The sequence below is a fragment of the Condylura cristata genome, unplaced genomic scaffold (genome assembly GCF_000260355.1).
Source record: "Condylura cristata isolate star-nosed mole 26May11 unplaced genomic scaffold, ConCri1.0 scaffold00015, whole genome shotgun sequence".
In the NCBI taxonomy this organism is placed as follows: Eukaryota; Metazoa; Chordata; class Mammalia; order Eulipotyphla; family Talpidae; genus Condylura; species Condylura cristata.
In genome coordinates, this window is record NW_004567116.1 from 8,749,589 (window position 1) to 8,765,902 (window position 16,314).

The 16,314-nt window shown below is 40.0% G+C and overlaps 1 protein-coding gene across 7 annotated transcripts in view; it reads left to right on the forward strand.

Moving 5' to 3' along the window:
- Positions 1-3,809: 3,809 nt before the first annotated feature.
- Positions 3,810-16,314, forward strand: part of AMBRA1 (autophagy/beclin-1 regulator 1) — a 168,121-nt gene continuing 155,616 nt past the window's right edge. For 4 of the 7 annotated variants that reach the window (XM_012725502.1, XM_012725506.1, XM_004682863.2 and 1 more), the window contains exons 1-2: positions 3,868-4,047; positions 4,521-4,586. The gene's annotated coding sequence lies outside the window, so the exon portion shown is untranslated. Of the gene's footprint in view, positions 4,048-4,520; positions 4,587-16,314 lie in introns of all 7 variants that reach the window. The other 3 variants (XM_004682864.2, XM_012725503.1, XM_012725505.1) reach the window with 3 other exon arrangements.

The window sequence follows — 16,314 nt, forward strand, 5'->3', positions numbered from 1 at the left end:
GTGTGACCATACAAAGTGCCAGCATATTAGTCTTAAAAACCTACAGTAAAGGAAAACTGGGTGTTTTCACAATTTAATGCACTAGATGGTAACATGAAGCCTGAGTGGGAATGACAGGCTTAGATTTCAGAAGCAATTTGAAGTCTATTACTTGCACACCAAAGATCATTTCTAAGTGCTGAATTCACCAAACATTTCTCTGACTATGATAAATTCTAGAGTCTTAAAAATGTTCATACTTTTCAGCCCTTTGATAAATTTCACCATTGGAAATTTATCTCCTGTAAGAAATTTCAAAGAAGGAAGAGCCCCCCGCCACCCCCGTCATTCTACTATGAAGAATGTAGAATCTCTCTCGAATCTCTTGCCTTCACTAGGCTTTTGTATTGCTACACTGCTTCCACTTTTATCACAAAAACCCAAAGTGTCTACATTACTCCATGTTGTCATGAGATGAAGGTCAATTGAAGTGCAACTGCAAAACCTACAACTGGGTCATCAATTTGTCTGCTCAAGGCCTAACCCCTCTTCCTAGTCTTACTAATAAGATGACTCATGGTAGCAATACAGAGTTATCTTAGCCTAGGTTTCTATCCCCAGACTGCAGTGGACTTTTCCCAGAGCCTAGAGCCAAGGTCAAGAACATTCTCCTTCCCTTTTCTTCCCTCTCTGTTTAGCCCTCTGTCCCAGGCAGTTCACCCAGACCAGTATGTTTCAAAACTTCATTTCCAGGTTTAGTCTTTCCAGATTCTTTGCATGTGATTGACAATGGCCAGGTCTACTCATAAAGACTGATCAACTGTTCTGGTTTGCTCCAGAGCCTTGAATTTTTGCTACCAAAAGTCCTATGTCCTGGAAAACCCCTTAGTCCTGCACCACTAGGGACAGTTGGTCATGTTACTTCAGAGGAAGCATCATTTTACCTCCAAAAGGCTGTCTCCCCTACCCCCTCAAAGAATCCTATCATGCAGTAATCAACAACACAGTAAGACCACCACCAGTGGGGCATCGGTCATTCAACCTAGGGTAATCTTGACTTCTTGACTTCTCCAGCCTGGTTTCTTTTTCTTTTTTTTACTTTTCTCCAGTGAGAGGATTTATGTAGGTTGGATGGAGGGTTTCAGTTCTTAATCTCTTGTGATCTACATTTCTATCCAGAAGAATAAGCATTAGCTTGCTGTCATACTGAAGTTTAAATCCATACTTGAGGCAGTTCTCTTATTTTTTAAAAAGATTTATTTATTTATGCATACAAGAAATGGGGTGTAGGTCAGAGGTGGAGGGAGTGAGAGGATTCACCAGAGACAGAGTGGGGAGCAGAACAGGCAGATCTACTGAAATACACTGCTGAGGGGAGCAGCGGGCAAGACATGAGAGGTCTGCTGCACCGTATGGGTCAGCTCCTTGAGAGGGGATTGAATTCATTGCTTGATAGTGCTGTGTCTTTAACCTCTGCACCACCAGGGAGGCCTGAAGCAGTTCTCTAAAGAAATGTATCTGTGGAGATACACCTCTAAGTGAAGAATAGGCATCTTTCCTGGGGATTCAGAGCAGTCCAGTCTCCACTTTTCAAATTATCTCTATTTCCATATGATATTTGCATAAATTCCAGATGTTTTTTTTGCTAATAAAAGCACTAGCTTTTGAGAAGTTAAAAATTTCATATAGCCTTGAAATTAATTTCTTTAGCTTTTCTCATGGAGATCACGTTTTCAAAATAATGCCATTATTTAGATCAAATTTGAATGAGGACTGTAGACACTTATGCTCCAAAAGTCTCTCCTAGAAGGCAGTTTCACTAAAACATGTATTATAGTAGAAACTCTTCTGGGGTGACAGCAAAAGAGTCTTTACCTGACTCTCATCTGGCTCCAGGAATGTGGCAGAGACTGCTTATTTACTAGCATCCATTTGCCCTGATTCTTTTTTTTTTTTATAGTCACACATATATTTTATTTTTTAAAATAGTTTATTTTTACATCATTTTGTACATTTTTTTTTATCTCACTTGTAATCCCCATGGATTTCCCATCACCGAGTCACCCATGTGCCATCACCATAGTCATTCGCCCCTGATTCTTACCTGACACATGGCTGGTCAGGATAAAGACTAATTCCCAGCTAGGTGTGGCTATTTGACTAAATTCTAGCTGGTGGAATATAAGTGGAAATGTCCTGTGATGTTTTCAAGATTATCCTTTCAGCTAGGAGACATGACTTTCCTCTTTCAGCTTCCTGCTGGTTAGAAGGCAGATATGATGGCTAAAACTTGAGCAACTGTCTTAGATTTGAGATGAAAGATGGAAGATGGCAAAGCAGCGAGCTAAAAGTTTGATCCCCACACTTTATCCTGGGCTGTATACCTCTGGGTTTCTTTTATATGACTGAGAAATCAAACTTCACCTTGTTTCTTTAGTCTTTTTGTTTATGTGTAATAGTTTTAATCATAAATAATGAGGTTCTAACTGCCTTTTTCCAACAACTGCAATACTTATACAGAAAATGTATGGAAGCAGCAAAAATTCAGCAATGGGGGGAGCATGGTGAATATATCATCTCAGTTAAAGACTTTAATGGGCAAACAGTATGAACGCAAAAACAACAATTGTATTTCAGCTTAAATTAACTTTGAAATTATATAAGATATTTCCAAAGACTGCATGGCAACATGGACAAATGAAATATTTGTATTTGGGAAGCAGATTATAAAATTCTTTTTCAAGAAGACTTTCATAAATGTTGCTATATTTAGTCCTTTAAAAAGTCCCCTAATGGTGATAGACAACACAAGTCCTGTGTTTTGTCCTTCTATTTTGGATGCTGGCCTTACCCTATATTACATATGAGTTGTTTCTAAAATATTTTTACTGATTTAAGGGAGGTTTTTAAAAAAATTACAACAAATTGTAGATAAAAGTAATCTTTGTAGGATGTGGTCTTTCACTTTAATCAGATTATAAACTCTGTGTCTGAGTCTATCATCTCCGTTGCCATTCAAGTCAGCACGTTTCTTAGAAGGAAGCAGGGTAAGCTGTTTTATTGTGCAAATAAGAATAATTCTTATTTGTAGTGACTTATTGAATTGTATTTAGGATGCACTGTTAATCTATATTTGTGCTGAGAATATTAGTTTGTCTCTTGAGATTTCAGAAAGAGGTTATCGTGATGATAAAAATGTCAACATATTTTGTCAGTTTCTGAACCCAAAGAGGCATTTACTCATTACTCCTGTGGCTCTGAGCTTTTGGAAGAAACTAGGTGTTATCTTCAAGTTGAGGCCAGAGTAGAAAATCCTCAATTTCACTGGCATCTCTTTCGTGTACTCATGGAAACTAGAGTTACAGTAAAGAGAATTCACTTTGTTTCTCATCCTGAATTCTCCTGTATTCTCTTTTTGCTTCCCTCCCATCCCGTCTCGTGTGTGTACATAGATGAAAGACATATATATCATACATGCACCTATATATCTATCATTTATTCACTTCACTGTTATGTGAGGAAACTAACGATCATTTTGCTCAACGGAAGTTCCATCAATTGGGAGTCTGTAAGGTCGTCGCTGAACTATATAGACAAATGTTAATGGGCTACGACCTAATCTTTAACACTTAAGAAAAACTCCAGTTCTCTAAACAACTTAAACAGTCAGCAACCGACACAGAAAATGGCAGAACAGGCTATTTTATTCCCAGGCTGAAGATCTGGGTTTGTTTATTTATGCCTTGGACAGGCACCCGATCTAGAGTTGGCTTGGAGCTGTTTTTCGGTGCTCGATTGTAATCCCTTGAACGACAGCTTGGGCGCTCTTCCTTTGATGTCTGAGGTGTTCGTGTATTCGGTGATCTTCTGCGCCGTCTTCTTGCTTGATGTCTCCCGAGCGGCGGCGGCGCCGGGTCGAAGGCTGACTTATCCGCGAGGCCCCGCGCTCAGGCTGCTTTCTCCCGCCGGTGGGTAGAACGGCCCCTTTGCTTCCTTCTCGCCTCTACTTCCTCTCGCTGGCTCCGTTCACCCGCTGGGCTGCAAACCAAGCCCCCGCCCGCCTTGCAGGTAGGCCCGGGAGGAGCCTGGGAGGCCCGGCTAGGCATCCTTCCGCCGTCGGGTTGGGAAGACCTTGGCGCCGGCGGGTGGGCGTGCGGGTGGGCCGCGGGGATCTGGCCGGAGTAGGAGTGGTCGGCGGCTTTCGGGGGCGCGGTCCGAGAGGCGGCGGGGTCCTGAGGGAGAAACCGGAAGGAGGTGGTGATGTTGGGGTTGCCGGGTGTGAATCGTGGGGAGGAGATGCTGGGGTCGGCACCCCAGGTGTGTGTGGGGGGAAATCGCTTTCCAGGAACGGACAGTTTTGCTCGCTTGACCCGCCTCCTTGCCTCCTCCCCTGCGCCCCAAGCCTCCGGGTGTCGTGACTCAGTTGTGCTGGTGACCCTAAGGTCCGGCCTTTGAAGGGACCCTTGAGTGGCTGGAGGCGTGTGAATCTAGGCCCTCTGGCTTCCTTGAGTGAAAGGTCACTTCTCTCCTTTTTTGGGTAGGGGAATTGAGGCTGAGATCCGGGACGTGACCTCTTCCTGCACCCCGGACAGGTCTTTAAACACACCGTAAGTCATTTTCCCGTCAGTTACCTGCTCGCTTACTGCCCCTTCCAAAATTTTCCCGGTCCCTTTTTGCATACAGTGACCTGTCGCTTGTGATCTCTGCTACCTAGGAATATAGATCATAGATTCTGTCCCTGGCTACTTCAGAAGTAAAGAAACCCAGCGGTCTTTGCAAAGTGGCTTTGCTTTCCTAAGTCTGTATCATTTTATCCAGAGTAGCAAAGACAGTTGCTTTCTGTTTCTTGACAGATAATTTTGTTTGCGGTCCAGTTTGCTTTCTAGTTGATACTTATTTCTTTTCCTCCCTCACATTGGAAACGTTTCAACAGTGGTGCGAAGTGGTTAATGTCCAACAGAGAATGGTCAAGATTTTAAGTCAGATAATTGTCCTGGGAGAGTTTTGCTTTCTAGGAAGAATTCAAAGGATACCCTGCGACTCTCTTTTGGAACAGTTTGGTTATAACTGAGTAGTGAGTTAGTTAAAATGCGTGTAAAAGGCTGCATTTAAAAGGCTCTGTGTGGGAATCATTCAAATATTGAGGTGTTTCAATGGGAAGTGAACATTTTTGGGAGCACCATTATTTGGAAACCTTAGGGACTGAGTGTTCATATCATTTTTATTTTCACTACTTTCAGTTTCATCCTAATTTTTGTAACTTTGTTGAAAAAAAAAATGATTAGCCTAGAGGTCATTCTAGATTGTTTACGTAGAGCATAGAATCAGTAAGAGGATGGTTTTAAAGAAGAGCAGATTCAATTCCTGGTCCTTGGATGTGATCGGTGCAGTCTATGTTCCTTAACAATTTAGTATTCTCATATGAGTTTTGGTCCTCTAACTTTTTTGGAGGGGGTGAGCAAGGTTTAAATGAAGGGCCCTTAATCATGAGTGATTTCCTAGTTAGCTGGACTTAAGTGCTCCCAGAAAGGGATTAATGAAACCCACTAGAATATTTTAATTAATATAATAGTTTATTTTTACATCATTTTGTGTCTTTTTCTATCTTAGTTGTCATCCGGGTGGACTTCCCATCACCAAATCACCTTTGTGCCATCACCATTGTTCCATTGTTTTTATGGAGAGTCTAAGTAGGGAAATTAGGCTAAGAATGTATGTTGTATGAAAAAGATTTTATTGTACAGGGAGCTTATATCAGAGGAAAGAATTTAGAAAGGAAACATCATTGTTTCCCAGGATGGATAGGTTCTACATAGAATTTAGAGTTAGTCTAGTATCTCAGTGGCCTCTAAGGAATGCTGAATAATAAATGGAGGTTGCTATGAGTAAACAAATAAATGTTCAGAACATTTTGTTATGTTTCTATAGGAAGTAATTAGCAGAGGTTTAATTTGAATTGAGGAGGACAAGTAATTTGGTTGTGGTGTGGTGAGGTCACAGGGATGAGAGAGATCTTATCAACCTCTCCCCTGCTCTGTGCTAGAAATTCACTCAACTTTTACCTTTTCTTGGTTAAATCTTATGTTTTGTCACTGTCAGATTAGATCAGTCTCTTTTTTGGTATTTCCTGAAATATGCAGGTTCAGAATGTGATTGAATTATTCTGTCCTCTCTTTTAGTAAGAAAATTTGTGGGGGTTATTGAAGATACAAACTTCTTTGAATTTCTTCTAGGACTTGTCCTGGAAAGAATTATGTATATCACTTGAAGATTAGTTATGTATATCATTTGAAAACAAATGATTATTTTTTAAAGATTTATTTATGCATACAAGAACTGGGGTATAGAACAGAGGTAGGTGTGTGTGTGTGTGTGTGTGAGGGGGGGTGGTGGTGAGAGGATTCACCAGGGACAGATTGGGGAGTAGAACAGACTGAAATATACTGCAGAGGGGAGTAGCAGGTGTGACAGGAGAGGTCTGCTGCGCCATGTGGGTCACCTCCCTGGCAAGGGATCAAACCTGTGCTGTCCTGGCTGCAGATAGCTTTATAGTGCTGTGCTTTTTAACCCACTTAGCCACCAGGGAGGGCCTACAAATGTTTATTTTTATTAACAGTAATAACTTAGTTTTATACTGTGTAATTTTCAAAATATTTTCATCATGTATTAGGGAACTTAGGAAATTTGTATTCTTTTGATGTTGTTTGTACTTTTTATTTTTTAAAGAATTTATTTATGCTTTCAAGAACTGGGGTACAGGCCATAGGTGCTGGGTTGAAAGGATTCACTAGAGGCAGAGTGGGGAACAGAATAGGTGAATTGACTGAAATACACTGCTAGGGGTAGTAGCAGGCGAAACAGGAGAGGTTTGCCATGTGGGTCACGTCCCTGGCCAGGGATTGAACTTGAGCTGCAGTGGATGCAGTAGCTTCATAATGCTGCACTTTAACCTGCTGCACCACCCTTTATACTTTTTTTCTAATACTGAATCCAAACATTTATAGTGTTCAAGAATTTTCATGAATGTTGGCAATAACAAAAGATAAATCTTTTGTTAAAAGATATAGCTTAGCCTTGATAGCATTATTTTGGAATGGGATACAGTTTTTTGCCCAGTGGTTTGGCTTACCAAAAACAAAACAAAACTCCTTAAGTTCCTTTAATCATAGTCATTCTTGTTTCTTTTTCCAGTTGTTCCTCATAAACCCAGAGAGAACTTTCTGTTTCTTGTCATAATTTTTGTTTGTATAGAAGTGCTGTGTACAACCTGTCCTGTGGTTTTGGGGTAATTTTATATTTTCAAATACCTTCTTCCCATAAGTTAATTGGATCTATTATTTTGCTTTTAACAAAGGTAAAATAAGTTACCAATAGATCACAATTTTGTGATCAGTTATTGTCAGCTTGTATTTATGTGCCCAGAGCATGTGGCAGCCTGCCCAATATGTGACGTGGAGTAGTAGCAGATTAAGGAATCAGGAGACCTGGGTTTAAGTCGTGGGCTTACTGGTTTAGTACTTGAGAAATCTTTTTTTTTTTTTTTAAGATTTATTTTATTCATATAAAAGCTGGGAGCTGGGGTATCGGCTAGAGTTGAAGGGGATTGGGAGAATTCACCAGACACAGAGCAGGGAGCAGAACAGGCTGATAGACTGAAATGCACTGCTGAGGGAGCAGAGGTGAGACAGGAGAGGGCTGCTGCGCCATGTAATCCCCTGGTTGGGGATTACTGATACTGCTGATAGCTTCATCATGGTGAGACTTAACCCCTTGTTCCACTAGTGAGGCCCCAGAAACAAACTTTCAGGACACTATAAGAAAGGTTACTCTCCTTTTTAAAGCATTTACTGTATCATGTTCTTTTCTGTGTTACCTCTTTTAATACTTGTTAACAGTCCTTTAAGTTAGATATTGTTTTCCCAGATCAGTACAGAATTCAGAAAGAAAATTGACCAGGATCACACAGCAAGTATATAGCAAGGCAGCAAAGTTGGGATTCAAGTTCAAGACTTGGGGGCTCTCCCTGGTGGTGCAGCCGGTTAAAGCACTGCACTAAGAAGCTAAAGCCACTTACGCATGAGTTCGATCCCTGCCTGCCTGGAGGTGAACAGATGGCATGGCAGACCTCTCCTGACCTCCCCTCAAATTCAAGACTGATATGCATTGAGTATACATTTAAAGAATGGGAAAGATAATACTCTCATAATTTTTCTGTTGAGAAAAAAATATATGAAACTGCTTTAAAAAGATAAAGTGCTCATTGAATGTTAATGTCTATGTGATAGATGAACTTTAGGTGCTGCATGTTTACATGAGATGAGACAGACTGTTTAATTTCCTATTAATCCTGGCTTAGTGTCTGTAGACTGGTGTAGTATCTTTGCTCTCTGTCTCTTCATCTGTTGGTAAGAGTAGATAATCTCTACTTCTCCACCTAAACTTTTTCTTTGCTTGGTTGAGTATTGTTCTTTTACTCATTTTTTTCCCCTGAGGTGTGAAATACTTTTATGACCATTTAGAATTATTTCGAGTGTGACTTTGCTTCAACCTTTAATTTTCCATGTTTTTGTTCATATAGCAACTATTTATTGACTGCTCACTAGATGCTAATGCATAGGTAGACATGCATGTTCTTGCTCTTGCAGAGTTTATTCTAGTGGGAAGCAGAGTTGTCTTAAGTACCTAATAAATACTGAAATTTAGCCTGTGATCTGAAGAAAACAAACAAGGATAGAGAATAAGCCAACTACTGGGTGTTCACTATTTGAACTGTAACTGATGCTTGTGGGATTTTGAAAAAGTCAACTAAAAGTAAGGAAAAGAATGATATTTAGGAAAAGTCAGAGCTACCAAAATCTTTACCTTTAGAAGAGTAAGAGTATTTTTTGCATAGTGGCAAAGGCTCGCAATGCAGTAAGTCATTTTTCCCCCTTTCTCTTATTCCTTTATGTCTTTATAAATTGTGAGTTGCTTTAGTCTTTGTCATGTTTTTTTTTCTTTAAAGAAAAAAAAGATTTTATTTACTTATGCATTAGGTACATGCCAGAGATGCAGGGGTGGTGAGAGGATTCGCCAGAAACAGAATGGAGAGCAGAACAGGCAGATCAACAAAGTACACTGCTGAGGAGAGCAGCGGGTGGGTCAGGAGAGGTCTGCCGTGCCATGAGGGTCACCTCCAGGGCGGGGATCGAACTCGCGCTGAAGTGGACAGACACAGCTTGGCTTGGCTTAGCAGTGCAGCACTCCAACCCGCAATGCCACCAGGGGAGGGCCCTTTGTCTTGTTTTTATTTTCCTCCCTAAATCTCTTTAATATTCTGCTCTGTCATTAAAATACTGTTTAATGATCAAAACAAAGCCTGGTTTTTTCAATCATATTCATATTTACTGAAAGTCTGCCTCTGTGGCAGGTGGCAAAGATAACATAATAAAGACCAATCAGAACCAGTGCTTACTGGAGTGCTTTGTGCAGGGATTGTACTGAGTACTCTGTGTTTGATTCATGTCATTCTTATAACAACCTTATGATGTAGGTGTTTTTATTCTACCCATTTTATAGATGTGGAAATTGTGGCAAATAGAAGTTAAGGGGTTTGCCCAAGGTCATAAAGCGAGTGTCTGAAATAGGATTTGAATCCAGACGGCCAGACTCAGCCCACTGCTTATGATACAGAAATTACACTGATTCTAAACTACCTTGGACATTTCCACATTCTCTGAAACTACTATCACTATACTAGAGTGAAAAAAAAATAGATGTTTTCCATGACCTCATAGAGATTATTGGCCAGAGGAGGCACTGCAAACAAAAAATAAAACAATAAACGAGTAATTGAAAAATGTATACAGTCCTATAGAACCTGAATTATATTGGTGCTTTGGAGAGGATTTTTCTGAAGAAGCTGAGACTAACAGGATGTAAGGACAAAGTAAAAGGAATAGCATATTTGAAAGCCTTGAGGTTCGAAACATCTTGGTACATTTGAGCTTCTGAAAGATTGGTGTGGCTGGAATACAGTGAGCAGCAGCAGGAGATGGCCACAGGATAAGGATAAAGACTTATTAGCAGGGCCTCCGTAATGGCGCAGGAGTTAAAGTCTCAGCTCAATCAAGCTATGGACAGCCACTTAAGTTCTATCACTAACCCACACAATCTAGCAGACCTCTCCTGTCTTACCTCCCGCTCCCCTCAGCAGTGTATTTCAGTAGATCAGCCTGTCTGTTTCCCACTCTGTCTCTGGTGAATCCTCTCACTCTCCGTACCTCTAGCTTACACCCCAGTTCTTATATGCATAAATAAATAAAAATAAATCTTTTTTAAAAAAAGGCAGGATCAAGTCAATGGTTTTGGAATTTTCCCCTAAGTGTCATTGGGAGCCTTTGAAGGTTTTTTTTTTTTTTTAATTTTATAATAGTTTATTTTTACATATTTTTGTGCATTTTTCCATCTCAGTTGCAATCCCCTTAGGTTTCCCATCACCAAATCACCCATGTGCCATCACCATAGTCCAGTGCATTTCCCTCCCCCCACTGTTTTTGATCCCATTCCTCACTCCACCCCCGTAAAATGTCTCTGGTATATAGCTGTTCATCATTAGCATTATTTTCTCGACTGTTCCGATATATTCCTGCTAGGAGAGAAACCATCCGATATTTTTCTTTTTCTTTCTGGCTTATTTCACTAAGCACAGTCTTTCTGGCTTATTTCACTAAGCACAATCTTTCTGGCTTATTTCACTAAGCACAATCTTTTCCAGCTCCATCCATGTTGCTGCAAAAGACATGTGTTTCTTTTTTTGGTTGCTGAGTAATATTCCATTGTGTATATGTACCACATCTTTTTAATCCCGTCATCCACTTTTGGGCATTTGGGCTGTTTCCATGTCTTTCCAATTGTGAATAAAGCAGCAATAAACATGGGGTGCAGGTTTCCTTTTGAATCAGTGTTTTTGTGTCTTTGGGTAGATACCTAGGAGTGGGATTGCTGGGTCGTAGGGAAGCTCCATGTTTAGCAGTTTGAGGAACCTCCAAACAGTTTTCCATAGTGGTTGTACTAGTTTGCATTCCCACCAGCAGTGCAGGAGAGTTCCTTTTTCTCCACATCCTCGCCAACATTTGTTGTTGCTGGTTGAGAGGGAAACATCAGAGAAGGAGAATTTGACTATATTTGGGGAGTAGAAGGAAGATCTCAATTTTAGTCAAGCTAAGTGTGAGATGTCTGAAAAATACAAGTGGAACATCAAGTATGCAGGCTTAGAGCTAATGCTCAAAAGTGATGCTTGAAATAAATCTAGATGTGTTTGGCATATGAGTGGTATTTGCCACCCAAGGGAAATGAATGAGACCTCCTAGAGAAAAGGCCCATAAATAACAAGTAGTAGAGTGCTCAGGAACCAATTGCAGGGTTCAAGAGAAAACCTCAGAAACAGAGGAGCATGTATCAAGAAGGAATTGATTACCTGTAGTTTTTTGTTAGATTTAGCAATGCAGCGGGGAGACTTCTGGTGATCATAGCAAAAATAATATTAGATGAATGTAGGGTCAGAGGTCAGAGTAAAGTGGGTTTAAGAAGTAGAAAGGGAGGAAATGGAGGTGATCTGTGTATTTTGACTATTAGCACTTTTTTATAAAGATTTATTTATTTATGCATAAAGAACTGGGGTACATGCCAGACGTGTGAGGGTAGTGTGAGGATTCACTAGAGACAGAGTGGGGAGCAGAACAGGCAGATCGATGCAGTACACTGCTGAGGGGAGCAGTGGGAGGGTCAGGAGAGGTCTGCCGCACCTGTGGGTCACCTCCAGGGCTGGGATCGAACTCATGCTGAAGTGGCTTTACCTTAGTGCTGTGCTTTAACCTGCTGCGCCACCAGGGAGGGCCTATTAGCACTTCTTATTCTTCCCACCAGAAGAAATAAATAATACTTTAATGTAATGCTTTAAGAAGTAATACTAAAAGGTCTGTGAAGGGAAGAGCAGTCCCTTTTCCTTTTTGTGTCCTTGGCTGCTTAGACTTGTGTCTATTGCCAGTAGGTTGTATTAAAGGATAAAAGGATGCACCTCGCTGGCAGTACAGGGGTACCATGAAACTCTCCACAGCCAATGCAGCACGAGTTCGATCCCCAGCCAGGGAGGTGACCGACATGGCACAGCAGACCTCTTCTGTCTTGCCCGCTGATCCCCTCAGCAGTGTATTTCAGTCACTCTGTCTGTTCTGCTCCACACTCTGTTTCTGGTAAATCCTCTCACCTGCTCCCTCCCCCTCCTCTGGCCTGTACCCCAGTTCTTGTATGCATAAATAAATCTTTAAAAAAGGGGGGCAGTGTACTTTTTGCATTGTTTTTCGTCTTTTCCGATTCTTAGTGTTTTTGTAGTATTGAGTTTTAAAGTTCATTCCTTACCTTAATTTCTTTTTTTTTTTTTTTTACTGCTTTCCCATAGTCATTGTCACTAATTAATTAGCTGAAGTGCTTGGTTTCTTTATCTCTGCTTGTTCACTTTTAAATTTTCACATAGAATGTGGTATAATTATGACAAAGCTCAAGGCTTTATTTTGGTTTCTATTTTGATTCTCATTTATATATTATTTGCCCAGAGTCTAATTTGCTACACTGAGATAATAGTAAATGTTTGGCTACCATCCTATCTAGTATTTCATGCTACTTTCCTGGGAAGTGCTAAGCATTTTATGAATATTGTTCCCATAGGTCTCAGTTTTCTTCTTTTAAGGTAGCTTTTTGGCGTGAAGTTCACATAACACAAAATTCACAATTTTAAGATGAATAATTATTTGTTATTTTGTACATTCACCATGTTATAAAGTCAACTTCTGTCTACTTCTAAACTTTTCTGTTATTCCAAAGTAAAACCTCAAGCAGTTTCTCATTATTCCCTCTTTTAATGACAGTCTTTGGAAAACACCAATCTGAGTTCTCTCTGAATGGATTGATACTCTGGATATTTGATATAATTGGAAGCATACAATCTATAGCCTTTTATGTCCGACTACTTTCACTTAGCATAATGTTTTGTAGGTTTATCTATGTTGCAGAATGTATTGATGCTTCATTCCTTTTTGCTCCGGAATAATATTCTATTGTATGTATATATAGTGTTTATCCATTCATTCCTTGCTGGTCATTTAGACTCTTCACTTTGGATATCAGTCATAATGCTACTGTGAGTATGTGTATAGTGATACTTGTTCTCAGTGTTTTCAGTATCAACCTAGGAGTGGAATTCAGCCCTATAGTAACGTGTTATTGGTCTGATTCTTCCTAAACTAAAAGAATCAAAACCAACGCCTGTAGCTTCCATAGAGTGTATGACTTAGATTGGGACTGAGAATCTTTTTTCAGGATGTTTCACTTTTTGAAGGACTGAATTTTCCTAACGTGTTAGTCTTGCATTTTACCGATGGGATAATTGAGGTATTGCATCTGCATGTCAGTGATAAAACTGGGAATTTAAGAATCTCAATCATGTTCTTTGTCCAAGGTGACCCAGTTAAAGCCATGTTGCATTTACATGAAGCTGTATGAAATGGGCTTCCTATATTTTATAAATCTCTTGAAGGAATATTGTTCAGGTGGTATTAAGCAGATGTTCTCTTCTATTGAGGATGAAACAAGAGGGAATGTGTCTTAATTGCAACAGAAAGGCTATCCGATTACAAATTAGAAAGAACTTCCTGACTACAAGATACTGAAATGTTACCAAGGGAGGTTGTGAAATATCTTCCTCAAAGACTTAGTTACTGTCTTCTGGGATGGTTTAAATGTGGGCTTGTTTAAAAATTATGAAGATTATAAAGATGATTAAATGAGTTTCTGGTAAGCCCAAGACACAGTTGCTTGATGGTTAAACTAAAATACTACCTCTGGCATTTTAATGAGTGTATTTTAATTTTCCTTATGAAGAAGTAATCAATAGAATGTATGTAGGTGAATTGCTCAAGATCTCCTGATAAAATAGAAGATTAGCATTCTGAATCTTTTTGACTGCCATGTTGAATACTCAGTGACGTTTCTTATCTTTCATGGCAGTGTGATGCGTTGTTGTTAAGGTTCTTAATTGTCGGAATCAAAGCCAGCATCTGCTGCTTCCATAAAATATGTGATCTGAGTTATTTGGTAGGCTTAGGTTGGGGTTGGTATTCTCTTATAAACGTTGTTTTGGTCTCTGGCTATACAAGTAGAATGGGAATCTATTATCAAAACCAGATTAAGAAAATAGATTCCTAATGATTAGGAAAGGCTGGGTTAAAATTGCTTCTTTGAAAAAGTGCACGTGGCAGGGCCCTCCCTGGTGGTGCATTAGGTTAAAGCACCACATTATGAAGCTTTTGAAGCCACTGCAGCACGAGTTCAATCCCCGGCCAGAGAGCTGACCCACATGGCAGATCTCTCCTGACCTGTCCATTGCTCCCCTCAGCAGGTTACTTGGTCGATCTGCCTGTTCTGCTGCCCACTCTGTCTCTGGTGATTCCTCTCACCCCCCACACCTCTGGATTGTACTCCAGTTCTGTATGCATAAATAAATCTTAAAAAGAAAGAAAGAAAAAGTGCACATGGCATACATATTTTTGGTTTGTGCTACCTGGAGAACTGGAAGTCCAAGAGATAGGCAGATGAACATTAGATAATAAACATTAGAAAAGGAACATAAAGGTACTCATTAAATGCAGTATTTAGTTGCTTAGTTCAGGTAATCAAAACAGCATTAATTCATGTACTTGATACTTAGTATCTGTATTAAGGTATCTCATAAGTGATCCTTTTCCATTATCAAAATTGTGCTTTGAATTGTCTGGGTTATTGACTGGGAAGCCATGTTGGGAGTAGGCATTACCATTGATGTCTTTAATGAGGACTTAGTGGGCTTATTTATTTTAGTTGCACTGTGGGAGCATTTGTTCCGTCTCTGCAGACTGAAAATGTCATCAAAGATATTTGTTCAACTTTCTTGAATTTGCAGCAGTCGTTGCTTTTGCAGGATAATACTTAACCTTGTGATGGGAATTTTATATTTGTTCTTCCATGTAATATTCATAACAAACCTATAAAGTAGGTGGTGGCATTTGTATTGTAAAGGACAAGAAAAAGTGAACTCATTGTTTCTTGCCAGAAGTTATACAGATGGTGAATGACAAAGTGGAGGAGAAGACAGTGTCTTCTCTTTTAAGCTGGTGTTTTTCAAACTATGTTCCTTGGAGTACCGAAGCGAGAAATTTTGATTCTCCCACTATACTTAAACCAGAGCAGCTTAGCTATGCCTTGTCTTATATTTTAGTGTTTTCATATAAGCTTTGTGCGTGTGTGTGTGTGTGTATAAAGTGGCCATTCATTTTTGTGCAGTGTTTGATTTCTGCTATTAAGTGTAATTCCCATAAAATTTCCACCGCCAAGACACCAGTGAACCATCACGACAGTCTCTGGTGCTTTTTCCTCCCCTGTTTTGATCCATCTCCCTCCTCCTCCCCTGCTGAATGTTTTCACATAAGATTTTACTTAGAAAAGGGTTTCACTTTTTAAAAATTCTTTAAAAACCTTACAAATCACTGAGGAATCATGAAAAAATAATTAGCTAAAGCAACCTGAAAAATTGAAAAGACAGCGAAACTACATAACTACCAGTGAGGAATGTATGTCAGCATCTGAAGCGACTGTCACCGCCATATGTGCAGCGCACTTTTTCTGTCCTTGGCAGAGTATTATATAATGGGAAGATCATGAGGTTTTTTTTTTTTTAAATTTATTTATTTATGCATGTAAGAGCTGGGGTGCATGCCAGAGGTGGTGTGGGGGGAGCTTACAGGATTCACCAGAGGCAGAGTGGGAAACAGAACAGGCAGATTGGCTGAAACACTGCTTAGGGGAGCAACAGGTGATACAGGAGAGATCTGCCACGCCATGTGGGTCAGCTCCCTTGCCAGGGTTCAAACTCATGCTGCAGTGTCTTTGAATAGCTTCATAGTGCTGCAGCTTAATCCCTTGTGCCATCAGGGAGGCCCAGATCATGAGCTTCTAACCCAGCTTCTGGGTAGCCTTGGCATTTGGGAATACGTCCTTAAACCTGGCAACCATGAATGTACAACGGGTGATAATACCTACTTTCAAAAGTGGTTGTAAGGGTCAGGAATAGCATGTTAAGTGTCTGGTTCATAGAAGGTAGCCTACAAATGAGTTACTGCTAAGATGATTATGATGTTGATGGTAGTTTTTAAAGCGCATGTTGACATGTTGATCAGGGGAAAAACAGTAATGTAATAAAGTAAAAACTAAAGTCAACAAGCATTTATAAACCAAAGACATTCTACAAGGGAGGAGGAATAGGGG